The sequence below is a fragment of the Dasypus novemcinctus genome, chromosome 14 (genome assembly GCF_030445035.2).
Source record: "Dasypus novemcinctus isolate mDasNov1 chromosome 14, mDasNov1.1.hap2, whole genome shotgun sequence".
Classification (NCBI taxonomy): domain Eukaryota; kingdom Metazoa; phylum Chordata; class Mammalia; order Cingulata; family Dasypodidae; genus Dasypus; species Dasypus novemcinctus.
Window position 1 is genome coordinate 42,972,240 of NC_080686.1, and position 27,156 is coordinate 42,999,395.

The window sequence follows — 27,156 nt, forward strand, 5'->3', positions numbered from 1 at the left end:
TGAGGTGACACAAGAGAATGATTGCCTCTCTCCCCCTCCGGAAGGTCCCAGGATGGGTCCCTGGAGCCACCTAATGAGAATACAACAGACACAGAAGAATGCACAGTGAAAGGACACAGAGAGCAGACAATGTGGAGGGGGGAGGGGATTAAAAAACAAAACAAAACTATTTCACTTAAAAAAAAGAAAGATGAGTAGACAGAGAGCACAGAGCAAATGGACACAAAGAGCAGAGAGTGAACGTAAACTATGGGGGTGGGATGGGATAAATAAATAAAATAAATCTTAAAAAAAAAAAAAAAAAAAGACTCGCCATATAGATCAACTGGCCTGTGCAGAAAACAGATGGATCTTGGAGAATGAGAGTGGATTATCATAAACTTAACCAGGTGGTGACTCCAATTGCAGTTGCTGTTCCAGAAGTGGTATCATTGCTTAAGAAAACCAGCACATCTCCTGGTAGCTGGTATGCAGCCATTGAGCTTGAAAACACTTTTTTCTTGATATTTTTTTGTAAAGACAAGTTTGCTTTCAGCTGACAAGGCCCTAAGTCATAATATCATTCACAGGGATGTTGGTTACCTTTCCTTTCCACAAGACATCACACTGGTCCATAATACTGATGACATTATGCTGATTAGAGCCAGTGAGCAAGAAGTAGCAAGTAATCTAGACTTATTGGTAAGACATTTGCATATCAGAGGGTGGGAGATAAACCCAACAAAAATTTGGAGGTCTTCTGCCTCAGTGAAGTTTCTGGACATCTAGTGGTGTGGGGCATGTTAAGATATTCCTTCAAAGGTAAAGGATGAGCTATTGCATCTGTTCCCTCTTGCAAGCAAAAAAGAGGAACAATGCCTAGTTTGACTTTTTGGATATTGAAGGCAACATATTCCTCATTTGGATCATTTACTGAGTGACCCAAAAAAGCTACTAGTTTTGAGTGGGGCCTGGAAAAAGAAGAGGCTCTGCAATAGGTCCAGGCTGCCATGCAAGCGGCTCTGCCACTCGAGACTTATAACGCAGCAGATCCATTGGTGCTGAAAATATCAGTAGCAAATATAGATGCTGTTTGGAGCCTTTGGCAGTCCACTTCACTGAGCAAACATTTAGGATTTCGGAGCAAGACCCTGCCATCCTTTGCAGATAACTACTCTCTTTTTGAGAAACAGCTTTTAGCCTGCTACTGGGCCTTAGAAGACACTGAACATTTAACCTTGGGTCACCAAGTTACTATGGGACCTGAGTTGCCTGTCATGAACGGGGAATTGTATGATCCACAAAACCATAAAGTTGGTTATAATAGCATACACCATTATCAAATGGAAGTGGTATATATTAGAATAACTCCAGCAAGCCCTGAAGGCACAAATAAATTATATGAAGAAATGGGCCAAATGCTCATTACCTTCTCTTACTCAGCCTACACTTATGGCTTCTTGGGGAGTTCCTTAAAATCATTGACTGAGGAAGAGAAAACTGGTTTATAGATACTTCTGCACAATATACAGGTATCATTCCAAAGGGAACAGCTGCAGTACTGTAACCCTTTTCTGGGACACCTCTGAAGGACAGCGATGAAGAGAAATCCTCCCAGTAGGCAGAACTTCAAGCAGTGCACTTGTTTGTTCATTTTGTTTGGAAGGAGAAATGGCCAGAGGTGTGTTTGTACACTGATTCATGGGCTGTGGCCAATGTTTTGCATGGAAGGTCAGGGGCTTAGAAGGAACATGATTGAAAAATTGGTGATAAAGAGATTGGTGAGAAGGAGGTAAGTGGATAGACCTATCTGAATGGACAAAAAAACCATGAAGGTGGTGGACTTGGCCCAGTGGTTAGGGCGTCCGTCTACCACATGGGAGGTCCGCGGTTCAAACCCTGGGCCTCCTTGACCCGTGTGGAGCTGGCCCATGCGCAGTGCTGATGTGCTCAAAAGTGCCCTGCCATGCAGGGGTGTCCCCGTGCAGGGGAGCCCCATGCGCAAGGAGTGCGCCCGGAAGGAGAGGTGCCCAGCACGAAAGAAAGTGCAGCCTGCCCAGGAATGGCACCGCCTACACGGAGAGGTGACACAACAGGATGACGCAGCAAAAAGAAACACAGATTCCCATGCTGCTGACAACAACAGAAGTGAACAAAGAAGAAGACACAGCAAACAGACACAGAAAACAGACAACCGGGGTGGGGGGGAAGGGGAGTGAAATAAATAAATAAATAAATCTTAAAAAAAAAACCAAAAAAAAACCCCATGAAGATGTTTGTGTCCCATGTGAATGCTCACAAGATGATGACTTCAGCAGAGGAGGATTTTAGTAATCAAGTGATGGGATGGCCTGTTCTGTGACTATCAACTGGCCTCTTTCCCCAGCTACTACTGTCACTGCTTAAGGTGCTCATGAGCAAAGTGGCCATGACACTAGGGATGGAAGTTTTGCATGGGCTCGGCAATATGGACAATGTGGGCTTCCACTCATCAAGCCATAGCCACCGCTGAGGGCCCGGCATGGCAGCAGCAGAGACCAACACTCAGTCTCCAAAATGGCACCACTCCCCAAGCAGCTCAACCTGCCATCTGGTGGTAGATTGATTACACTGGACCACATCCATCATGGAAGAGACAGCATTTCATTCTTACTGGAATAAACACTTACTCCAGACACGGATTTTGCCTTCCCTGCATGCGATGGTTCTGCCAAAACTACCATCCTGGACATGCAGAGTTACAGAATACCTTATCTACCATCATGATATTCTAAATAGCATTGCTGCTGATCAAGGAACCCACTTTATAGCAAAGGAAGTGGGCATATGCTCATAGAATTCACTGCTCCATCACCCTGAAGCAGTTGGATTGATATAATGGTGGAATGGCCTTTTGAAGACTCCATTACTGTGTCAAATGGGTGGCAATACCTTGCAGGGCTGGAGCAATGTTCTCTATGAGGCTGTATGTGCTCTAAATCAACACCCACTCTATGGTGATCTTTCTTTCATAGCCAGGATCCACAGGTCCAGGGATCAAGGGCTGGAAATGGGTTTGACACTATTCACTAGAAAAGTTTTTGCTTCCTGTTCCCATGATCTTAAGCTCTGCTGTTCTAGTTTCAAAAGAAGTGCCTCCACCATGATAAACAACGATTCCATTGAATTGGAAATCAAAACTGCCACTTGGCCACTCTGGTCTCCTCATGCCTCTGAATCAATAGGCAAAGAATGGCATTACTGTGCTGGTTGAGGTGCCTGATCCTGATTTTCAAGGGGAAATGGGACTGCTATACACAGAGGAGATAAAAAAGAGTTTGCGTGGAATACAGGAGATCCTTAGCGCAGGGGTTTTAACAAGGGATCCACAAGCTTGAATTGAAATTAAAAAACACATTATTTTTGTGGGAACATGTTGGTATAGGTGTGATGTGTTTATTAAGTAATACGCAGTATAGTGTGGACTTAGTAAGGGGTCTGTGGTTTTCACCTGAGTGGCAAAGGGATCCATGGAACAAAAAAGGTTAAAAACCCCAGCTTTAGGGTGTCTTTTAGTATTACTATGTTCTGTGATTAAAGCCAACGGAAAACTACAACCCAATCCAAGCAAACTTCTGATGGCCCAGACCCTTCAGGAATGATGATGATTTGGGCACCTTATCATTCAAAGAACCGTGGTCAGCTGAGGTGCTTGCTGGGGGCAAAAGGAACATAGAATGGGTAGTGGGAGGCAGTAGTTATAAATACAAGCCATGCCCATGTGACCAGTTGCAGAAATGAAGACTATACTGGTTACGAGTACTTTTTCCTTGTTTTGTTATGAGTATGTTTGTATATATACATAAAGCAAACCTTTGATTTCTTGCCTTTCACATCCCTTTATCATACAACATAAGTTTCTATTAACTCAATACCATAGCATTTAAGTCATAGGATATCAAGTTTAAGTGTGGATATTATCCAAGGACTTGCATGGTTAGTGTATGCAGGACAGCTTAATGATGTTAGGTGAAAGTATGATTGTTACTGTTTTTATTTCGAGATTAAGTATGGTTTAAGGAGATGTGTATGGGTACCAAGCTAATAAGGGGTAGACTATACAGATTAAGTTCATGTGTCACCTTGACGAGATTATGGTGTCCCGTTATTTGGTTAAGCAAGCACTGGCTTGATTGTTACTGTGAGGGTATTTTGTGGATTTAAATCATTAGTCCATCGATTGCATCTACAGCTGATTACATCTATAACCAACAAAAAAGACTGACTTCAGCAGTGAAAGAAGGCTCATCCAATCACTTGACGGCCTTAAAGGGAGAACAGATGATTTTAGCAGTCAGAAAGAAGAATTTCTATGTCTACCTCCACCAGCCAGTGTCTTCTGGGGAATTCCTCAAACCCTTCATCGGAGTTCCCAAATTGTAACCTGCCCTACAGAATTCAGACTTGCCAATCCCCACAATTGTGTGAGCCAATTCCTATGATAAATCTCATAAACACAAACACACAGAGAAAGGGGGAGAGAGAGAAAGAGAGAGTTTTGTTCCTCTGGAGAACCCTGACTAATACAAACTATAAAAGCCTAAGAAGAAAATACAGAGGTAAAATTTCATGACTTTGGATTTGGCAATGTTTTATTATATATGACACCAAAAATACAAGCAACAAAAGAAAAAATAGATAAATTGGACTTCATAAAAATTAAAAACTTTTGTCCTTCAAAGGAGACACAAGAAAATGAAAATAGAACCCACAGAATGGGAGAAAATAGGTGAAAATCATGTATCTGATAATGGGCTTGTATCTGGAATATATAAAGAATTCTTACGATTCAAGAATAAAATGACAAAAAATGGCATCAGAAGAATTTCCCAAATGATTCAGAAATGTCTCTCCAATTATACCCTGTTCAACCATACCTCTTAAATATTCATTTAGCAACTAAAATACTGGTGATGCAATTTAATAAGAACAAGACAGATATAACCTGATTGAATTTGTCTCCTAGTTTATTTCCTTCAGGAAGGAATAACCTGGAAACTGAATGAAACATGCAAGGAATGTACAATTTCATTTACATGCCCAAAGAAAGACGTTCTGCAGGAATTCTCACATTTTTCAATGCATCACTTCCTTATACCCAGAAAAGCATGGCACAGGGAAGAACCTACCTGCATCGAATTCTCATTCAATTTACATGAAATATGCATCTAAAACATCCCCCAATGAAAACAAGCCAGGTGCAAAGTACAGGTAGTCACCCAACATGTAGGAAGAACTTCCATGAAACTAAAAAATTAAGCAGTGACATTGTAACCTAGATTTAAGAATTAACAGGGAAGTGGATTTGACTCAACTGACAGAGCATCCACCTACCACATAGGAGGTCCAGGGTTCAAACCCAGGGCCTCCTGACCCATGTGGTGAGCTGGCCCACACGCAGTGCTGTTGCGTGCAAGGAGTGCCATGACACACAGGTGCATCCCTGCGTAGGGGTGCCCCACGCATAAGGAGTGCGCCCCGCAAGGAAAGCTGCCCTGTGTGAAAAAAGTGCAGCCTGTCCAGGACTGGGGCCGCACACATGGAGAGCTGATGCAGCAAGATGACAATGACGCAACAAAAAGAAACACAGATTCCCAGTGCCGCTGACAAGAATCCAAGTGGACACAGAAGAACACATGGCAAATAGACACAGAGAGCAGACAACAGGGGGGAGGAAGGGGAAAGAAATAAATAAAAAATAAATCTTTAAAAAAAAAGAATTAAAAAATGATTGTGATTACTGAATCATTATATAGATTGTTTTTTTTTTTTTTTTTTACTTTTTTCAATATATTATAGAATAGCCAAAAGTTAATACCAGAAATCACTGAAACGTACTTGGCTGGTCTCACCACGTTTATGGTTATTCCAAGCGAGGCTCACCCTTGTGTATACTTGCTGTTGTGATGCAATATCACTTCTCCCTCCCTTGTTCATCTCTAAAAACCCTAAAGGATAGGGGATGTGGCTCAAGTGATTGGGCTCCTGTCTACCATATAGAAGGTCCAAGGTTCAATTCCCCAGGCCTCGTGGTGACAGTAAGCTGGCCTGTGCCGTGACCTGGCCCGAGAGGAGAGCTGATCCATGTGGAGTGCTGGCCCATGCAGAGAGCCGGCGCAGCAAGATGATGCAACAAAAAGAGACACAGAGGAGAGACAATAAGAGGCACAGCAGACCAGGGAGCTGGGTGGAACAAGAAATTAAGCACCTCTTTCGTACTTCAGAAGGTCCCAGGATTGATTCCCGGTGCCACCTAAAGAGAAGACAAGCAGATACAGAAGAATATACAGCGAATGAACACAGAGGGCAGACAACAAGCACAAAACAGTGGGGAGCGAGGGTGGTGGTGGGGAGGGAAAAAATAAATAAATCTTTAAAAAGAAAACAAAAACAAAAATACCCCTAAGCTCCTCAAATTCAGGGAGGCATATTTTAGGCTGTGAGGCCATCTGATTTCCTTGCTATGATCTGGCAATCTTGTTCTCTTAAAAAAAAAAAAGAATAAAATTACAAAAAATCCAATTTAAAAAATGGACAAAGGACTATCCAAATAAGATATACATGTGTCCAATAAGTATATTAAAATACTATTATTTTTTAGGAGGTACTGGAGATTGAACAGGACCGCGTACATGGGAAGCAGGCACTAAACCACTTAAGCTACATCCACTCCCTTTTAAAATATGCTTGACATCATTAGTCATCAAGGAAATGCAAACCCAAACCACAATCAGATGCTACTTCATACCCACTAGGATGGCCATAACAAAAAATAAGACAGATAATAACATGAGTTAGCAAGGAAGTGGAGAAATTGGAATTCTCATATACTGCTGGTGGGAATGTACAATGGTGCAACCACTTTAGATAACAGTCTAGCAGTTCCTTAGAAGGTTAAATGTAGCTTTATTATTTGATCCAGCAATTCCAATCCAAGGTGTATATATGTATATATATACATGCCTGCCTAAGAGAAATGAAACCATGTGTCCACCCAAAAACTTATACATGAATGCTCATAGCAGCATTGTGCATAATAGTCAAAATGTGGAAACAACTCAAATGTCCAACAACTGAAGAATGGATAAGCAAATTACAGCAAATACAAACAATGGAATATTATTCATCCATAAAAAGAAATGAAGTATTAATATATGCTACAACATGGATGAACATTTAAAGCATTATGCTATGGGAAAGAAGCCAGTCTCAGAAGACCATATATTAATATTATATGATTTCATTTATATGAAATATCTACAACAGGTAACTCTATAGAGTCAGAAAATAAATTTGTTGTTGCCTAAGGCTGGGAGAGATGGGAGGACTGGAGGGTGAAACCTAAAGTATAAAGGATTTCTTCTTGATGTAATGAAGATGTTTTCAAATGGATTGTGCTGATTATTGCACAATTCTGTGAATATAATCAAAGACATTGAGTTATATACTTCAAATGAGTGAATTGTATGGCATGTAAATTATAGCTCAATAAAGCCATTAAGAAAAAAAGAGAGGTAAAATGAATACATTTACAGATAAACTCGAACTGAGAGAATTCATTGCCAGCAGATCTGTACTACAAGAAATAATAAAAGAAGTTCTTTAGGCCAGAGTGGAGTGACATCATTTTAAACTCCATCTACAAGAAAGGTAGAATGAAGGGTATGGGAAAGAGTATACATTTACTGTTCAAAGGTGTGACCCTTTTAAGGACTCTAACCAATGAACTGGTATTGTGAAGTCTTGCCTCTCTGCCTAGGAGAAACATGAAGTATTACGAGTTCTTTGTGGGCCTTGGGTATCATTTATCTTCAGGAGTTCCATTCCACACATGCACAGATCAGTACTTGGTCAAAGACTTGAGTAAAATCTTCTGCAGATGTCCAGAGATCTATTTCTCTGTGTAGCTCCTTCCTCTGCTGTACTCTGTATGGTCAATTTTAGCTTCCTTGGCCTCTCCAAACCCCCAACATCTGCTTCCCTGCTCCACAACACCAGGCTCTGTTTAGTTCCAGTACCCACAACTGTGGCCTGGAAACTGTCTCCTGGTAATAATATGGTGCAATCATAGGACTCATCTCACTTATTTCCCATCTTGTAAGGGTCACATTCCTGTGATATCTGTTCAATATTCAAAACAGTTATTTTTATATCTTTTGTCTAGTTTTCTAGATATTACGGTAGGAAAACTTTTCTTTTAATCTTTCATTGGTGGCATTGGAAGTGTCCCAATGTACTGATCCCAAGATCACTACCTAACAAATATTCTGCATACTAATTCCCATCTCAAAGACTGCTTCTTGGGGAAGTTGAGCTATAGTTCTGCATTATAGGAATGTTCTGCATTATAGGAATAATGCAGAACAGGAAATTCACAAAAGAGGAACTGCAAAGGCTAAACCATATGGAAAAATGTTCATTATTCATCAGGAAAATACAAGAAAAATTATGATACAAAACCACTCTACCACCAACCAGAATGGCCACAATGAAAAAGACAAATGATATTGATGTTTGATGAGGATGTAGAACAAGTGAAGTTTTCATATACAGATAGTGGGGTTGTATATATTTATATAGTCACTTTGGAAAGTTGTTTGGCACTATTTTTTAAAGCTGAACATACACCTACCCTTTGACCTAGCCATTCTATTCTTAGATATGTACCCAAAAGAAATGCTCATATCTGTTACCAATAAACATGCACCAGAATGTTCTGAACTACCTAAATGCTCATCATCAATAAAATGTATAAATAATATAATACTAAACAACTATTAAAATGAGCAAATTACTACTACTCATAACAATATGAATGAATCTCATAATGTAATGTTGAATTAAAGACAGGCAGACAAAAAAGAGATCATATTATATGATTCAATTTATATAAAGTTCAAAAACATGTGAAACTCAGGGAGCAGATGTGGCTCAAGCAGTTGGTTGCTTGCCTCCTACATGGGAGGTCCCAGGTTCAGTTCCAGGTGTCTCCTAAAGAAGATGAGCAGACACAATGAGCAGGCAGCAGATGTGGTTCAAGCAGTTGGGCATCTGCCTGGGAGGTCCCAGGTACCTCCTAAAGAAGACAAGTAGACACAAGGAGCAGACAATGAGGAGACACAATAAGCAGACAGATGAAGAAGCCATCTGGGTGGGGGGGATATATATTAAAAACATTTAAAACTAAGCTATGGTGTCAAACGTGAGAATAGGAGTGCTGGAAAGAGGCATGAGTGGGGCCTTTGGGACACTGGCTATTATCCTTTTTGGGTTTAAATCCAAGTGCTTGTTACATAGGTGTATCTCCTTTATAAAAATGCATTAAGCCTACCTTTTTTTTTTTTTTTTATAATTTTTTTATTTTTTATTGACTTTCTAATAATATTACATTAAAAATATATATGTGAGGTCCCATTCAACCCCACCCCCCCACCCCCCCTCTCCCCCCCCCAACAACACTCGTTCCCATCATCATGACACATCCATTGGATTTGGTAAGTACATCTTTGGGCACCTCTGCACCTCATATACTACATTGGTTCACATCATGGCCCATACTCTCCTCTATTCCATCAAGTAGGCCCTGTGAGGATTTACAATGTCCGGTGATTACCTCTGAAGCACCATCCAGGGCAGCTCCATGTCCCGAAGACGCCTCCACCTCTCATCTCTTCCTGCCTTTCCCCATACCCTTTGTCCATTATGTCCACTTTTCCCAATCCAATGCCACCTCTTCTATGTGGACACTGGATTGGTTGTGTCCATTGCACCTTTATGTCAAGAGGAGGCTCAGATTCCACCTGGATGCTGGATGCAATCCTCCCATTTTCAGTTGTAATCACTCTAGGCTCCATGGTGTGGTGGTTGTCCTTCTTCACCTCCATCTTAGCTGAGTGTGGTAAGTCCAATAAATCAGATTGTAGGTGCTGGAGTCTGTTGAGGCTCAGGATCTGGCTATCACATTGTCAGTCCAGAGATTCAAATCCCCTAAATATATCTTAAACCCCAACATTAACTGCACCTCCAGCACATTAGCATGAAAGTCTTATGAAGGGAGATCCCATCTGAGTCCAGATTCATCACACATAAACACCATTTCCAAAGAGGGGCCATCTGCCCTGGTAGTTAACCCCATCGGCCATGACCATAACTCCCATGGGTCTCTTTAGCCCTCAAAGGAACCAATATCTGGGGGTTGTATCTGCTTTATCTGTCTCTCTGACTCTGCTCAGTTGTGCATGAGGGCAAACCTTCTGCCAGCCTCCAGACTCTTTTTTAGAAACTCGTAGCCATATAAACTCATTTCTCCTTTCCATTTCCCCCTTACTTTAGGTCAAACAGCATTTTAAAGTCATGGTATTTTATGTAGACATGGATATTCTGCTGATCCGCATTGAACCTTCCGTATAAGGTCATTTTCCAGTTGCATCATCAGTTGGTAGTTGATAGTGGTCCCTCGTTGCCAGGGAGGCTCATCCCCGGGTGTCATGTCCCACGCTGGGGGGAAGGCATTGCATTTACATGCTGAGTTTGGCTTCGAGACTGGCCACATTTGAGTAACATGAAGGCTGACAGAAGGAAATTCCCAGGCACAAAGTTGCTCTAGGCCTTGTTCTTATTTTGGGTTTATCAGCTCACAAGCATAGTCATTAGTATCAGGAAGCCTACCTTTGATGTGTGCATTTTTCTATTTATATGGTACCCTCACCATATATTCAGTTTTTTAAAAGTTTGCTTTAAAATATAAGGGAGAGAAAACATCTGCTTGTCTCTTTGCTCTTCACTTTCTGTTCCTTCCCAGACAGTGATGAGGGGCTTGTTTGCAGGCAGAGTTGGGTAGAAGACCCGAGCCAGCAGGGCTCAGCTTTTTCTTCTTTCAGATGTCTGCAGGATGGTTGTGTTTGGGTTGAATTTTCTCTCACTTGCATCTGGTAAGCACAGAGGGCTTCAGGCTTCACTTATCTTCTAGAAGGTCCATGTGTTTCTCTTCCTACTACTGGGGCTCAAAGCATATTAAGGAGTGATTCTGGGTATGTGGATCTGTAGAATATCCCTCAGGTAAGTTATCCCATGATCTAGACTTGGAGCTGACAGGATTATGACCAAAGAGTCAACCCATTGCCCCCAATTCAGCTTTACCGATCACAGGAAGGATAATTCTATCCTCATCTGCTGGACTCTGATATCTATCTCTTTATTGGTTAGAAACTTGGGAGGTAAAGAGAAGAGCATTTTAGAGATTACTCTCCAAACCCCAACAAAATCTAGAATGCAAATGAGACATTTTAGCAAGAAATAAGATGACATCTTTGACCCCTCCATATGACTAAAATTTAAACTTCATTTTTAAAAGTGAAAATAATGATATGTCTGTTTCTGAATCACTGGAATTGAAAAACTTACACATGGATGAGTTCCATGGGTTTCAAATGCTGAATTGCTCATTAGGATGGTAACCTTGGCAACTGCCATGTCAAGGAGAGCTGTTACAATGCTACCTCTTCTTTTTTTTTTTTTTTTTAATATTTATTTATTATTATTTTTTAATTACATTAAAAAAAATATATGAGGTCCCATTCAACCCCACCGCCCCCGCCCCCCACTCCCCCCACAGCAACACTCTCTCCCATCATCGTGATACATCCATTGCACCTGGTAAGTTCATCTCTGAGCATCACTGCACCCCATAGTCAATGGTCCACATCATAGCCCAGACTCTCTCACGTTCCATCCAGTGGGCCCTGGGGGGATCTACAGTGTCCCGTAATTGTCCGTGAAGCACTATCCAGGACAACTCCACGTCCCGAAAACGCCTCCACATCTCATCTCTTCCTCCCGTTCCCCACACCCAGCAGCCCCCATGGCTACCGTTCCCACACCCATTCCACATTTTCTCTGTGGACATTGGATTGGTTGTGTCCATTGCACACCTATGTCAAGTGAGGGCTTAGATTCCACATGGGTACTGGATGCACTCTTCCCGCTTCTAGTTGTAGACACTCTAGGCTCCATGTTGTGGTGGTTGACCTTCTTCAACTCCATGTTAGCTGAGTGGAGTAAGTCCAATAAGTCAAAGTGTAGGAGCTGAAGTCTGTTGAGGCTCTGGGCCTGGGTGTCATATTATCAGTCCAGAGATTCAAATCCCCTACATATATCTTAAACTCAGCACCAACTACAATTTCAATAAAGTAGCATGCAAGTCTTGTGAAAAGAGATCCCCTCTGAGTCCATTTCCATCACGCAGAAACACCAGCTCCAAAGAAGGGCCATCTGTCATGGCAGTGAACCCCTTCTGCCATGACCATAGAACCCGTGGGTCTCTTTATCCCTCAAAAGAACCAATACCTGGGGTTGTATGTACCTTATCTGTCTCTTAGACTCTGTTCAGTTGTACATAGGGGTATTCCTTCTGACAACCTCCAGACTCTTTTTTAGAGACTCACAGCCTTATAATCTCATTTCTTCTTTCCATTTCCCCCTTACATTAGGTCAAACCGCTTCCCGAAGTCATGTTATTATATGTAGACAGGTATATTCTGCTGTTCCGCATTGAATCTTTAATTCAAGGTCATTTTCTAGTTGCTTCTTCAGCTGGTATGTGGTAGTGATCCCTCGGTGCCAGGGAGGCTCATCCCCGGGTGTCGTGTCCCCCGCTGGGGGGAATGCATCACATCTACACGCTGAGTTTGGCTGTGAGAGTGGCCACATTTGAGTAACATGAAGGCTGTCAGGAGGAAACCCCCAGGCACAATGCTACTCTAGGCCTTGTTCTTATTGCAGGTGCATAGGCTCAAAAGTGTAGCCATTAGTATCAAGAGCCCACTGTTGGGCCCTCCTTCCTTCCTGGTTCTTGCCGTTGCACCTGGAGGATTGCCGCTGCTCTCCCAGGGCCCACAACAGTGACCCCCCGGCCAGGAGCCCAGTACCCCCCCAGCTGTTGTTTTTAATTGTTTCCACTATGAGTATATATAGACATTACCATATACCCTGGGCATATGCCCTGTATAACTCCCTGTCAACCATATATATCCTGTCAATAACATCCCATATCAGTATTCCTCCGCTGCCATTGTTGAACCACTCTGTGATCCAAAACTTCCCGTAAAGTGAATCCCAACATAATGTCAGCTTCAGAAGAGTCTTAGATCACCAAAATTCATATATACAATATACAGTATTTCCCCAGATCCACCATAAAACCTTTTCCCTTCCACAGCAATAATCTTTTAACTTATTCATATCATATTTCCTGAAACTGATGTACAGATTCTGAAACTATAGTTTTCAAACAAGGTAACATTTGTGCTTACTATGTGGTCCATACTTTAGGTTGTACAGTTTTCTAAATTTTTTAGTTATCCTATGTTTTGTCTTATGGTTTTCATTATTAGTCTGTCGTCCCCTATATGTTTTTGGTGTAATATTAGCTGTTTTATATTCATCCTCGTGTACTCTCACATAACTCCTCTTTTGCCCCCTTATTTACCTTTGTTCTATCCATTGCACGTCCATTTTCCCCTCCCCTTAGGGCCCACAACGCCTGCCAATCTAATGCCCTGGGAGCCGTCCTTTCTCACGAGAGATACAGTTCTCTCTATTCGACGGCATTAGTCTTCCCCAGGATATGGGTCCACCCCACCCAATGGTAGAACCCACCTTGGCAAAATGAGCCTTCAGCTATTCCCTCCGGAGTCCGTCCCGCATCAGACCATACCCCCTGAGCGTCCTAACCAGGTGACCCTCCTACTTATACTTTGATACGTTTTACTCAACATTTAGTTCTCAACGAACTTCTGGCACTCTCCCATGTTTGTATGTTGCCCCTCCCTCCCACCTATTTCTTGGACCATATTACCCCTCTTCCCATCCCCAGCCCCCCTCAAACCCAGAAAACCCCACCCGAAGGTAACCCCTTGCCCCCATTTTGTCCTTTCTTTGTGCTCATACTTACCCCCAGCTCATCACAGATTCCACCCCTACAGACATTAACTCACATCCTTCCTCCACCCCCCGATTTCCAGTAAGCCACTTTTCCAGACTCTAGCTCTCTGAGGCAGTTAACTTATTTCATATCATTGAGGTCATATAGTATTTGTCCTTCAATGCCTGGGTTGCTTCACTTAACATAAGATTCTCAAGGTTCATCCATGTTATCACGTGCGATTGTAGTGTATTGGTTCTTACAGCTGAGTAGTATTCCATTGTGTGTATATACCACATTTTATTGATCCACTCATCTGTTGATGGACTTTTGGATTGATTCCAACTTTTGGCGATGGTGAACAATGCTGCTATGAACATTGGTGTACATATATCGGTTTGTGTCCTTGTTTTCAGATCTGATGGGTATATACCCAGCAGTGGTATTGCTGGGTCATATGGCAAATCTATGGATAATTTTTTGAGAAACTGCCAAACTGTCCTCCAGAATGGTTGGATCCTTCTGCATTCCCACCAGCAATGGATGAGTGTTCCCCTTTCTTCACATCCTCTCCAGCATTTGTATTCTACTGTTTTTTTCATGGCTGCCAATCTTATGGGAGTAAGATGGTATCTCATTGTAGTTTTGATTTGCATTTCCCTGATAGCTAGGGATTTGGAGCATTTTTTCATGTGCTTTTTAGCCATTTGTATTTCTTCTTTGGAGAAGTGTCTGTTTAAATCTTTTTCCCATTTTTTAAATGGGTTGTTTATCTTTTGTTTTCGAGATCTATGAGTTCTTTATATATACAAGTTATAAGTCTCTTATCAGATATATGGTTGCCAAATATTTTCTCCCATTGTGTGGGTTCCCTTTTTACTTTCTTGACAAACTCCTTTGAGGTGCAGAAGGCTTTAATTTTGAGGTAGTCCCATTTATCTATTTGTTCTTTTGCTGCTCGTGCTTTTGGTGTGATATTCATGAAGCCATTTCCTATTACAAGGTCCTGTAGATGTTTCCCTACACTGCTTTCTAAGGTCTTTATGGTCTTGGCTCTTATATTTAGGTCTTTGATCCATCTTGAGTTGATCTTTGTATAAGGTGTGAGATGGTAATCCTCTTTCATTCTTCTACATATGGCTACCCAGTTCTCCAGGCACCATTTGTTGAATAGGCCATTCTCTCCCAGTTGAGAGGGTTTGGTGGCTTTATCGAATATTATATGGCTATATACATGAGGTTCTATATCTGAACTTTCAATTCGATTCCATTGGTCTGTGTGTCTCTCCTTATGCCAGTACCATGCTGTTTTCACTACTGTAGCTTTGTAGTATGTTTTGAAGTCAGGAAGTGTGATTCCTCCTATTTCGTTTTTCTTTTTCAATATGTCTTTGGCTATTCGGGGCCTCTTTTTATTCCAAATAAATTTCATAGTTAGTTTTTCTAGTTCCTTAAAGAAGGCTGTGTTGATTTTTATTGGGATTGCATTGAATGTGTAGATCAGTTTTGGTAGGATAGACATCTTAATAATATTCAGTCTTCCAATCCATGAACAGGGAATATTCTTCCATTTATTTAGGTCTTCTTTGATTTCCTTGAACAATCTTGTATAGTTCTCGATGTATAAGTTCTTTACCTCTTTAGTTAAATTTATTCGTAAGTATTTGATTTTTTATTTACTATTGTGAATGGTATTTGTTTCTTGATTTCCTCCTGATCTTGCTCATTATTGGTGTATAGAAATGCTACTGATTTTTGCGCATTGATCTTATAACCTGCGACTTTGCTAAACTCATTTATGAGTTCTAGGAGCTTTGTTGAAGATCTCTCAGGGTTTTCTATATATAGGATCATGTCATCTGCAAATAATGAAATTTTTACTTCTTCCCTTCCAATTTGAATGCCTTTTATATCTGGTTCTTGTCTCAGTGCTCGAGCCAGTACTTCCAAGACAATGTTAAATAGGAGCGGAGACAATGGGCATCCTTGTCTTGTTCCTGATTTTAGAGGGAAGGGTTTCAGGATTTCGCCATTGTAAACAATGTTGGCTTTAGGTTTTTCATATATACTCTTTATCATGTTCAAAAAGTTTCCTTGTATTCCGATCTTTTGGAGTGTTTTTATCAGGAAGGGGTGCTGTATTTTGTCAAATGCCTTTTCTGCATCTATAGATATAATCATGTGGTTTTTTTCTCTCAATCTGTTTATATGGTGTATTACATTGATTGATTTTCTTATGTTGAACCACCCTTGCATACCTGGGATAAATCCCACTTGGTCATGGTGTATAATTCGTTTAATGTGTTGTTGAATACGATTAGCAAGTATTTTGTTAAGTATTTTTGCGTCTAGGTTCATTAGAGAAATTGGTCTGTAATTTTCCTTTCTTGTGGTGTCTTTGTTTGGCTTTGGTACTAGGGTAATGTTGGCATCATAGAAGGAATTAGGCAATGTTCCTTCTGTTTCGATTTTTTGGAATAGTTTCAACAGGATTGGTGTTAGTTCTTTCCGGAATGTTTTGTAGAATTCACCTGTGAAGCCGTCTGGCCCTGGGCTCTTCTTAGTTGGGAGATTTTTAATGACTGATTCTATCTCTTTGCTTGTGATTGGTTTGTTAAGATCATCAATTTCTTCTTTCGTCAGTATGGGCTGCTTATGTATTTCTAGGAATTTGTCCATTTCCTCTAAATTGTCATTTTTGTTGGAATATAGTTTTTCAAAGTATCCTCTTATGATAGTCTTTATTTCTGTGGGGTCAGTGGTGATATCACCTTTCTCATTTCTTATTTTGTGTATTTGCATCTTTTCTCTTTTTTTCTTTGTTAGTCTTGCTAAAGGTTTGTCAATTTTGTTGATCTTCTCAAAAAACCAGCTCTTGGTCTTGTTTATTTTTTCAAGTGCTTTCTTATTTTCTATTTCATTTAGTTCTGCTCTTATCTTTGTTATTTCCTTCCTTCTTCTTCCTGTTGGGTTACTTTGTTGTTGTTTTTCTAATTCCTTCAAATGTGCAGTTAATTCTTCAATTTCTGCTCTTTCTTCTTTTTTGATATATGAATTTATGGCTATAAATTTCCCTCTCAGTACCGCTTTTGCTGCATCCCATAAATTTTGGTATGTTGTGTTATCATTATCATTTGTTTCAAGGTAGTCATTGATTTCTTTTGAGATTTCCTCTTTGACCCACTGTTTTTCTAAGAGTGTGCTATTTAATTTCCAAATTGTTGTGTGAAGTCTGGGTCTCTGTCCCTTGCAAATTTCCAGCTTGACTCCACTGTGGTCAGAGATATTGTTTTGTATGATTTCGATCTTTCTGAATTCATTAAGCCTTTCTTTGTGGCCTAGCATATGGTCAATCTTGGAGAATGTTCCATGTGCGCTTGAGAAAAATGTATATCCTGCTGTGTTTGGGTGTAATGATCTATATATGTCTATTAGATCCAGCTCTTCTAATATACTGTTCAAATGTTTTGTTTCTTTAGTGATTCTCTTTTGAGATGTTCTGTCCAGAGTTGATAGTGGTGTATTAAAATCCCCCACTATAATTGTAGATGCATCTATTCTTTCACTTAGTTTTTCCAGCGTTTGCCTCACATATTTAGAGGCGCCCTTGTTAGGAGCATAAATATTTATGATTGTTCGATCTTCTTGACAGATTGTCCCTTTCACTAAAATATAGTATCCTTCTTTGTCTCTCACAATTGTTTCGCATTTAAAGTCTATTTTGTCTGATATTAATATAGCTACTCCTGCCTTTTTTTGGTTGTTGTTTGCTTGTATGATTGTTTTCCAGCCATTCACTTTCAACCTCCATGAGTCTCTGGGTCTAAGATGTGTCTCTTGTAGGCAGCATATAGATGGGTCGTATTTCCTTATCCAGTGTCCCAGTCTGAATCTTTTGATAGGTGAGTTTAATCCGTTGACATTCAGTGTTATTACGTTTTGAGAGTTATTTATGGTAGCCATATTTTGGTTGGATTTGTGTTTGTTATATTTTGTTTGTATTATTTTATTTTCCCCTTCTATTTTTGTCTTGTTGCTTTTACACTCTCCTCCATCTCTGACTGTCCTGTTTTTTCCTTTCTTCCTGCAGAATTCCCTTAAGAATTTCTTGAAGGGGAGGTTTCTTGTTGATATACTCTTTCAGTTTCTGTTTATCTGTGAATATTTTGAATTCTCCATCATTTTTGAATGCTAGTTTAGCTGGATAGAGTATTCTTGGTTGGAGATTTTTTTCCTTTAGTACCTTGACTATATCATACCACTGCCTTCTTGCCTCCATCGTTTCAGATGAGAAATCAGCACTTAATCTTATGGAGTTTCCCTTGTATGTGATGGTTTTCTTTTCTCTTGCTGCTTTTAGAATTTTTTCTTTGTCTTGAGCATTGGATAATTTGACAAGTATATGTCTTGGGGTGGGCCTGTTGGGGTTTATGACCAGTGGAGTGCGCTGTGCTTCTTGGATATGTACATCTGTCTCTTTCAGTAGATTTGGGAAGTTTTCATTCATTATTTCCTGCAACACTCCTTCTGACCCCTTTCCCTTCTCTTCTCCTTCTGGAATGCCTATAATACGTATGTTTGAGCGTTTTGCGTTATCATTCAGGTCCCTAAGTCCTATCTGGATTTTTTCTACCTTTTTATTGACCACTTCTACTATCTGTTTGATTTCCAATGCACTGTCTTCCACATCACTGATTCTCTGCTCTGCCTCTTCTAGTCTGCTGATATTTGCTGCAAGTGTATTTTTGATGTCTTGAATTGTGGTGTTCATTTCCATCATATCTGTTATTTTTTTGCGCATGTCTGCAATTTCCCCTCCAAGTGTTGTCTTCACGCTGTTAACCTCTTTCATTACTTCATCAAATTTGTCGATGATAAATGTTCTGAGATCTTTCATTGCTTGTGCGAAGTCCTGCCCCCCTTCCTGATTTTCAGTTTGTTGATTGGATTCAGCCATGTTTTCCTGATTACTGGTTTGGTTTGTAAATTTTTGTTGCTGTCTTGTCAACATTTTTTCTTCACGGGTTTAATCAGTTCCTTAGCTTCTTTGTCTAGTCTTGGAGATTAATTAGCTGTTGTTTTTGCGTAAGTGTTATATCTTCTCTTTGTCACTTTGTTCTTCTTATTCCAATTTCTTATTGCTAGTTAAGCTCACTTTAAAGGAAAGTATTAGTGCTGGGGAAAGTCAGTTTGTAAGGAAGGAAAAAGTGTGAAGTAGTATTGGTGATATATGTTTACAAAGCAACAATATGAGTTCTGGGAGGATGGAGGTTAGATCATGTAAATTGTGTAGAGTTATAGTAGTAGGAAAGTACCTATAATGAGGTAGACGACTGAATATGGGAGGAATGTGGTACGTACTAAGAGGCTATTGTTTTCGTGAGAGAGGGAAAGAGAAAAGAAAGGTAATAGTTTCAGGGACAAATACCAGATGGAAAACTAAACAAAGGTATTAGAAATTAAGAGTTAGACACTTTGTGGATCAAAGAAAGGGAGATGAAATATAGGAGAGATAGCAGATGGTGGAGGATATCAAGTTGTAGGGGAAAGGGGATAGTGTAGATAGGCTAAATCTATTCACAGAGAAATGAGGCAGTGGAGGGTGAGGAAACCCAGCAAATGTGAGGTATTTCCTGTAGGACCTATTGTATTGTTAAGGTAAAATAGTATAAGAAGAATATTGGGGACAAGAAAGAGAGGATTGGAAGAAAAAAAAGAACAACAAGAACAAGAACAACAACAAAAAATAAAAAAATTAAAAAAAACCCAAAGAACAGAAACCCCGTCGCCAGGCTCGGCTGGGCTCAGCTGGGCTCCGGTCCCCCGCCCGCCGCCCGCCGCGGCTCGGCTGGGCTCGGCTGGGCTCGGGTCCCCCGCCTGCCGCCCGCCGCGGCTCGGCTGGGCTCGGCTTCCCCTCCCGCCGCGGCTCGGCTGGGCTCGGCTGGGCTCGGCTGGGCCTGGCTTTCCCGCCCGGCGCCCGGCGCGGTGCAGCGCGGCTCGGCTTGGCCGAGCTCAGCTGGGCTTGGCCCCCCTGCCCGCCGCGGCTCAGCCGGGCTCGGCGGGACCCGGCTTCCCCGCCCACCGCCCGCCACCCGCCGCGGTGCTAGCTGCCTCGGCTCCGCCTACCCAAGGAGGGAGTCCTCCACACATAGCTGGGATCTCCGTGTATATTTCACAGATGGATCCTCTCTGTTACCTTCCCTCTAAATCGATGTCCAGACACCTCCGGACCAGGAAAAATCCCGAAACAGCCAGTCCCAAAGCGTCTCCCACAATGCTACCTCTTAAAGTAAATCAACAGCATTAACTAAAAAGTGATACCTTTACAAGCTGCTACAAGTTTTATCTATGAAATAAGCATTCCCTCACAAATATGCAGTTCTCAAAAACGTAGACAAAAAATGCAGAACATTTAATTATCCTTTATTACAGCTGAGTAATTCTTCTAGAATTGTGATACAATATCCAGATTTCTAGACAATGGAAGAAATGATACTGGTGACATAAATATGTGCAATTTAATCTTTCATAAGTACACTCTCAATAAAATAACTCCATTTCAATAAACATTTATTTTACCAATCATGCTGGTAGGGTTGTGTTTTTTGTTTTTTAAATTATTTATTAACTTCTTTATTTTATTTTTTATGATTTTATTTATTTATCCCCCCCTCGTTGTTGTAGTCACTGTCTGCTCTTTTTGTTCATTTGCTGTGTGCTGTGTCTGTTTGTCTTCTCTTTAAGAGGCACTGGGAACTGAACCTGGGATCTCCCATGTGAGAGAGAGACACTTAATTGTTTAAGCCACCTCAGCTCCCTCGTTTGTTGTGTCTCTCATTGTCTTTCCTCTTTGTATCTATTTCTTGCATCATCTTGTTGCATCAGCTCACCACACCTGCCCGTCATGCCAGCTTACCTTCTCCAGGAAGCACTGAGGACTGAACCTGGAATGTCCCATGTGACAGGCAGAAGCCCAATCGTTTGAGCCACATTTGCTTCCTGTGTTGTTTTTTTTTTAAAGATTTATTTATTTCTCTTCCACCCCTTGTTTGCACTTGCTGTCTGCTCCCTGTTTGTTGTGTCCTCTCTGTGTGTGTTTGTTGTGTGCTCTCTGTGTCTGCTTGTCTTCTTTTAGGAGACACTGGGAACCGAACCCAGGATCTCCTATGTGGAAGGCGGATATCTAACTACTGGAGCCACATCCACTCCCCCACATGGTTTTGAGATATAAAGCTATATAAAACATGGCCCGGAAGGCAGATGTGGCTCAGGTGATTGCATTCCCATCTACCACATGGAGGATCCCGGGTTCCGTCCCCAGGACCTCCTGGTGGAAGTGAACTGCCCCACACAGCACAGAGGGCTAGCCCATGCAAGGCTGAGAATTGGCACAACAAGATGATGCCACCAAAAAAGACACAGAGGAAGATTGTGAGAGACACAACAAACCAGGGAGCTAAGGTGGCTCAAGTGATTGAGTGCCTCTCTCCCATGTCAGAAGGTCCTGAGATCATTTCCCAGTGCCTCCTAAAGAGAAGATGAGAGGACAAGTCAAGCAGACACAGAAGAACATGCAGCGAATGGACACAGAGAGCAGACAGCGAGTACAAACGGCCAGGGGCGGGGGGGGGGGCGGGGTAGATAAATGTATAAATAAATCTTAAAAACAAATAAACAAAAAACATGGCCCAAAGTCTTGAGAAGTTTGCAATCAGGTAGAAACTATTCACTTATTTTTTAATTAATTAATTCATTTATTCATATTCATTCATTTATTCCACATTCATTTATTCAACAAACATTATAGAGCATCTGTATTGTGCCACGTACTTTTCTAAGTGCTGAGGGATGCACAGTGAACAAAGACAGAAATCCTTGTCCTTTAGGAATTTACATTCTAATTGGTAAAGATAAACAAGAAGCAAATATATATATGTATTTATCAGATTGTAAAAAGTGCTCTAGAGAAAAATAAAGCAGAGATGGGTTTGTGTGTATGTGTGTTCAAGGGCTTTAGGGGGCACAGCTGTAATATTTTTTCTTGTGTGGCATAAAGCCTTATTATATTCAAAACCAGCAATCTGGACTCTAAGTGATCCCAGTTGTTTTTTTGTGTGTTTTTGTTGTTGTTTGTTTGTTTTTTAAGCATCCAAAGCATCACGGTATGTCAGTCTAAGGTATGCCTTCTTCTCTTCCCAGAGTGTAACCTTGGACCAGGTCAGGGTAGCAGGACTTCTTCATTGCGGGCTGGACCCATCCTTGAGGACTGCAGTGAGCGCCAGCGTGCTGCTCCCCTCCATCTGATGGCGCGGTGGCACAGCGGCCAAGCTTGCTCCTCCTGGGAGCACACTTCCGCAGGCATGGGCACGGCCTTCAGCGTTTCAGCGTCCAGGGCCGCTGGCAAGTGGGAGGTGTATGGATCTTTTCCTTCTTGTAGCCATGGTCTTTTTACTACATGGTTTTCTTGCTTACAAAGCCTTGTCCTTTGCTTCAGTTTTGGGAAGGGCTTCCTTTGTTCCTTTCTGCATCATCTTCTTAGAAATGGACAGATGTAATTTCCGGGAAGGTAGTCAAGGAAGCCTTCTGGAGAATGTAATATTTAAACAAAGACTTGAAGGAAGTGAGAGAACTAGCCATGCAGATATAAGAGACAAGTGAAAAGGCCCTGGGGGAGGAGTACGCCAGATTATTTAAAGGTGGGAGAGGGAGACATTCAAAACAGACATTTGGTAAAGTGCTCCTGAGAAAAGAAGATTTGGACTTGACTTTGTATAACTAACGTATAATTAGTATAATATACTTTTACTTTAAGGATCCCAAACTGCACATATTACCAGTAGCTATTTAACCAATATGATATTAGGGTAACGTGTTTCACGTATCCATTTTATGTACCTGAAAAATAGATAAAGAAGAGGAAAAGTCAGGCAATATGAATAACCGTATGGGCAGGAAGTTATTTTTCTGAGTAAAAATATCCCAGCTTTGCAGTGAGTAATTTACTTTGCTTTTCCTTCCCTCAGTTTCCCTCTTGACAATGGGCATGATAATAGTACCTCTGTCATAGGATGGTGATGGGGATTTTTAAAAAGATCTTTCTTTCTTTCTCTCTTTCTTTTTCTCCCCTTCCCCTCCACCCCGGTTGTCTGTTCTCTGTGTCTATTTGCTGCGTCTTTGCCCGCTTCTGTTGTTGTCAGCGGCATGGGAATCTGTGTCTCTCTGTGTGGGCGGTGCCATTCCTGGGCAGGCTGTACTTTCTTTCATGCTGGGTGGCTCTCCTTACAGGGCGCACTCCTTGCGCGTGGGGCTCCCCTACGTGGGGGACACCCCTGCATGGCACGGCACGCCTTGCGCGCATCAGCACTGCCCATGGGCCAGCTCCACACGGGTCAAGGAGGCCCGGGGTTTGAACCGCAGACCTCCCATGTGGTAGACGGACGCCCTAACCACTGGGCCAAGTCCGCTTCCCGGTGATGGGGATTAAATAAGATAATACATAGTAGAGCCCTGCCTCTGAAACTTCCATGTATGTGCATACAAATCTTTTTAAAATGCAGATTCTGAGTCAGCAGGACTGGGGTGGGGCCTGAGACTCTGCATTTCTAACAAGCTCCCAGGTGATGCTCATGCCCCCACGCCATGAAGCACACTTTAGTATCAAAGTGATAAAGCATTTAGAACATTTCCTGGCACACAGTCTGCACTGAATAAATTTAATTATCGTTATACTTTCACACAGTCGAGTTGGCAGGGAAACTGGATTAAAAAGCCAACAATTCCCCCTCCTTCACTAGCAGATGTTTGATGATGATACAGCATCCTTGAATAGCATTCGACATCTTTCTGAGTTCATGTTGAACGTGCACGTGGATAATATGGTTTTCACTTTCAAAAGTCATCGATAGCAATATCTGGCAAAATCCTTTGATCAAGCTGTATCGAAGGGCCCAATACTGTGTGCATAATAGGCATTCGATAAATATTTGTTGGATGAAAAAATGTCCAGACTGTCTAAATAAGTCGTCTCTCTAGGAATTAACAGGGCTGTTGGAGTTCTGTTTTGTTTTAATACCATGTATGCCAAATCACTACTTCAAGAATGTGGCAAATTGTGTTCTAAAATTCAAAGTATGTTATTCTAGTCTAATTTCATTAGAATCTAATGCAATGCAGACTCCAGCCCAACTGCTTCCTTCTCGCTGTGCTGGGCAGTGTGTGTGTGTGTGTGTGTGTGTGTGTGTGTGTGTGTGTCTCATGCCAACAGTGCCCTCTGCTGGTCAGGAACAAGTCTATGCTATCAAGTCAAATTAGAAGGACGGCAAAACCAGAATTTCAGGAACTGGAGCAGTTTGCATTTGCCGTTAATGGAACAAAAGTGACTGTCTCATAGCTTTCAAAGCTGGGAGAGGTGGTCTCCTGGCCAACCGCTGGGCAATTCCTGTGTGAAGCTAACCAGGATACTTAGAGAGAAGAGAAAAGCTGGTTACCGGACTCACAAACACTAACGTTAGCCAACAATCCACACCAACATTTCTTCACACTAACCTGATCTTCACCCCTTCAAATTCCTCCTTCTTAAAGTTAGTTGTGTTGTCAACTCCTTCCACCTTCCCCATTCTACCTGCCAAAACACGACTGTCCTTCGGAAAAATCTGGAAAAATAAACAGGTCCTCGGGCTAAGGCCAGTTACCACTGAGCACGAACAGCTTCACTGTGGTTACAGCTTCCCATTTGTATCATCCCTTTAACTTTTTTCTATTTTTAAAAAATATTTTCAGACTTGCGCAACTACCATCACGTAATTTTATAAGAGCTGTCGTCACTCCCATTCCCACTCCCCGCCTCTCTACCCCCACCTCTCTGTCCTAGACAACAATGAATCTACCTATTCTGGACATTTCATATAAATGGAATCATACACTATGTGGTCTTTTGTGACTGTCTTCTTAGCATGTTCTCAAGGTTCATCTATATTCTAGTACATATCAGTATGTAATTCCTTTTTCTTGCCGAATAATATCCCATTGTATGTGTACACTACTTTTTATTTATCCACCCATCAGTTCATGGCCTTTTGGGTTGTTTCTACTTTTTGGCTATTGTGATTACTTAAGAATTACTATGACTCTGCTTTTATGATTTCTAAACCTTCCTGGAAGCAGGCAGAATAGTCAACCCTATCATATAATTTGGTAAGTTTATTTTTAAAAAAAACAACATAATATCCAATTAGTCAAATAATAAAGTTTTTCTCTTCATGCAGCAAAAATAGGAGAGGTATGGCTGAGCTCCATTCCTTGAGGAGTTTACAGTTTAGGTGGAGAGAAAAATAAAATTCCAACCCAATATCACACAAGTGCCCAGATAGTTTCAGCAACTCCTCATTGTCCACAAAGCAGTGGTTGCCGAAAGTTTCCAAGTCATGGAAAACACAGGATGTGAAGGTATTTGTTTGGACACTGGAATAAGGAAAGGAGGCTGCCAAGGCAAGCCCTTGGCCTGGGGTCTCCAGGGACTCCTGTCCTTGCTTGACACAGCTTGCTGCTTCCACTCACTTAGAATTCCTGGGCGCATACCAGCAGGGCAGCTGACGGTGGGAAACTCTGGCCTATAGGCTAAGTTCCAAATTTTTTCTTGAATTCAAGACCCTTATCTACCTTCCAAGCATTTCTCCCATGAGCCCTCAATACCTAACAACCTGGGTAGCTCACCATCTTCAGAACATTGTACACGCCCTAGAACACGTGCCTTCTCCCAAATGAGCCTTCAGTAACTATTTATTGACTGGTTAGTTGATTCTCCATACCTTCTATCATGTAATTCACTCCAGTCACTCAAATCTTCCCCATCCACTGAACTGTATACTTGAAAGTGGTTAAAATGGGAATTTTATGTTGTATGTATGTTACCACAATTTTTTAAAAATTTTAACTATAGAGCTGTGTAACACAAAGAGTGAATCCTTTTTGTGTGATCTATGTATCTTTAATAAAAAAATGGAAAAAAAAGAGTGAATGCTAATGTAAACCATGTTAATAATGCAATTATAAAAATACTGCTTCATCAGTTGTACAATAACAAAGGGGCCGCACTAATGCAAAATGTTAATAACGGGAAACTGTGTGTGTGCTTGGGGAGGAAATACAGGAAATGCATAACACACACGCGTCTTCCCTATTCCTTCAAGTCCACATCAAGTGCTCCGTCCTTTTTAAGACCTTCCTTGATCCCTCCAACCCACAGTGATTGCTTCTTTCTTTGCGTGCCCATGTCTCTCGGTATTTAATCGACGTGTTTGACTTGTGAAAATACACTGCCTCCTAGTTATTCAATCTTCAAGAGTGTAATGCTCGCCTGGCCAGCCACAGCCAAACCAGCTCCATCAGCGCAGATACGGCGCCCCTACCGGGGGGTACACGGCACCCTCAAAAGCCCTGAGTGAGGTGTGGCCGAAGCAGATCAGGCCCAGAGGAGAGAGGGCCTGTGGCAACGTGACCTCGTGACACAGCCTGCTTTTCCTCCCTCACCTCTTACCTCGGCAAGAAGGTATTTGAGTGAGTTCTCAGAATCTTTGAACAAAAAGAAAAACAACGTCATGAAGGAAGAGCATAAACCGAGACTCCTCTGGACTGACCTGGGAGGTAAGGACGATTGCAGCAACCACCGAGGGCGCGGGCAGCGCGCAGCTTACCAGGCCCCCTCCAAGCCCCGCGCAGGGAGGAACCGGAAGCCACCAGGAGCAGGGCTGGGCTAAGCGCCTCCCCTCCTTTTCTCCATGGTATCATCAATCACTTTTCTCTGTTCCTGACAGATTAGAACACCTTCCTATGACTCGGCATTTTCATGTCCTTGTAGGTCATTTAAAGCACAGATGATATTGTGTTTCATTTCAGCTCTGCGACCATTTCTAATGGCAATTTGTTTCTAATGTCTGTTCCAAAGCCTACACCATGCTGCTGAGAGGCAGGCACCCCAGAACCAAGGCTGGCCGCCCCGCACCTACCGTCTTCTGTGGTCTGAAGTCCTATACTGAATTTTCTTTCTTTTCTCTCAACATGGCCAATAGGTGTTAGCTAAGAAAGAAAATCATGGCTTTTAAAATCAGAGAGAAAGAATAGAGGAAGAAGAGAGGAATTAATGTTTATTTGGCAAGTGCGCCTGTTTTTTCTAGCGCGCAGGGTGGGGATCGGGACGCTGACGTACGGCGAGACCTGTC

General features: G+C 41.7%; 1 long non-coding RNA gene across 1 annotated transcript; it reads right to left on the reverse strand.

The window, feature by feature from the left end:
• Positions 1–20,241: 20,241 nt before the first annotated feature.
• Positions 20,242–26,729, reverse strand: LOC139436404 (uncharacterized). Its single transcript, XR_011645642.1, has 3 exons — positions 26,575–26,729; positions 24,485–24,591; positions 20,242–22,522 (listed from the first exon to the last, which is right to left on the reverse strand). It is a non-coding gene; the product is annotated as an uncharacterized lncRNA (long non-coding RNA).
• Positions 26,730–27,156: the final 427 nt, after the last annotated feature.